This window comes from Dioscorea cayenensis, chromosome 20, assembly GCF_009730915.1.
Source record: "Dioscorea cayenensis subsp. rotundata cultivar TDr96_F1 chromosome 20, TDr96_F1_v2_PseudoChromosome.rev07_lg8_w22 25.fasta, whole genome shotgun sequence".
Lineage (NCBI taxonomy): Eukaryota > Viridiplantae > Streptophyta > Magnoliopsida > Dioscoreales > Dioscoreaceae > Dioscorea > Dioscorea cayenensis.
Genome location: NC_052490.1, coordinates 8,284,495 through 8,286,307, shown reverse-complemented (window position 1 = coordinate 8,286,307; position 1,813 = coordinate 8,284,495). Strand labels below are relative to the sequence as shown.

The 1,813-nt window shown below is 42.1% G+C and overlaps 1 non-coding gene across 1 annotated transcript; it reads right to left on the bottom strand.

The window, feature by feature from the left end:
• Positions 1-1,031: 1,031 nt before the first annotated feature.
• Positions 1,032-1,138, bottom strand: LOC120251979. Its single transcript, XR_005533538.1, has one exon. It is a non-coding gene; the product is annotated as a small nucleolar RNA R71 (small nucleolar RNA).
• Positions 1,139-1,813: the final 675 nt, after the last annotated feature.

The window sequence follows — 1,813 nt, the reverse complement described above, 5'->3', positions numbered from 1 at the left end:
TTGACCTTAGATTTGGGACTATGTAATTAAGGATTTCCACGACTCACTATTGCATTAATTAGGAAGCATAATAGAGGGTTCTTGCACTTGAAAGCGATTGTCCTAGGAAGAGCAATATTCGGGTACCCCATCTTTATCGATTGCCTTACCTTCTCCTTTACTTGTGCTCTCTTACTTGTTGTTTTTACTTTTGAGAATTGAATCATTGTCACGTATATCACTATTCATATTTCACATAGCTAAGAAGCGAATTAAGTGTTTTTATTCTCTACTCCCTATGGATACGATACCCGCTCATCCGGGGTTATTACTTCGACAAACACGTGCACTTACGGGATATACGCAATGGGACCTTGTCAAGTTTTTGGCGCCATTGCCGGGGAGTAGGCGTTTATAGATACTTTGCACTTTGTTTTCTTAGTTATTTTACTATACATTCTATTTCATATTTTCTTATTCTATCATCGTTCTGATTTCTTTTTCTTTCTTTTTGTATGCGACTCCAGGGTTATGACCGAGAACCCCTCAATATTGATTGAAGGAGATCCAGAGCTTGAACATACACTTAGAAGAAAGGGAAGAGCACTGTGCAAGAATAGCCTAATCTAGCTGATTTGGAAGTGGAAGAATCTGAAAACATGGCAGAACAGAATGAATAATAACGAACATTATCCGAATATGCCAGACCTTCAGTGTTGGGGACATAATCGAGTATTATCGTCCCCGATTACGACTTTCGAACTTCAAGTTGAAGCCGGCATTCATCCACATGTTACGACAATACGCATAGTTCAATGGTTTTGGCCGATGAGGATCCAAAGCAGGTCATATAGAGAGTTTTTCTTGAGGTGTGTGATATCTTTGAAGATAAGCGGGGTGACGGATGATGCCATCAAGTTGCGAGCCTTCCATTTTTCCCTAAAAGGGAGAGCGAGCGATGGCTACACTCATTACCTAGAGCATCAATTACCACATGGGACTTGATGGTAGACGCTTTTCTTGCCCGTTATTTCCCTCCCAGAAAATCTGCAAAGCTTAGAAATGAGATCTCATCCTTTATTCAGTTGGAATTGGTGTCTCTATTTGAGACATGGGAAAGGTTCAAGGAGCTCTCGAGAAAGTGCCCACAACACGGTTTCGAGTAGATGATTGTTCGGACCTTTTACAGCGGTTTAAACACGAGTACAAGGAAACTCTTGGATGTGACGTGAAGGTACCTTAGGTAGAAAGACCCCCGATGAGGCTCTTCAGTTAATTAAAGAAATGGGGTTAAACAGCTACCAATGGAATGCTAGGGAGAAGAAAATGGTGGTCGGTCTCCATTTGATAGATCTCGATAACTTCATTGCCGACTCAAGTGGAAAATTTGAGTAAGAGTTAGATCTTCTAACTTTAAGCAGTGTGGTAGTGGCAAATTGCAACAGGTGTGGTGGAGGACATGCTCCCTCCGATTGCTCGATCTCTATTGGTGATGCATCTTTGGTGGAGAACGTTGATTTTGTAGGTAATGGCATGAGACCTCAAGGAAACCCATATAGCAATACATATAATCCGGGTTGGAAGAATCATCCCAATTTCTCATGGAGCAATCAGGGTCCACCAAAGGCCATGGGGCCACCGGGTTTCCAACCACAACAAAAAGCCCCGCATGTTGACAACAGAGTTTCAGGTTTGGAAACCCGAATGAATAATTTGGAGAAGGCCTTGACTAGATTCATGCAATCTGCAAATGCAAGGTTTGAATCAGTTGAGGCCACACTTCGCAACCACACCGTCTCTTTACATAACCTTGAAAATCAGGTGGGGCAAATTG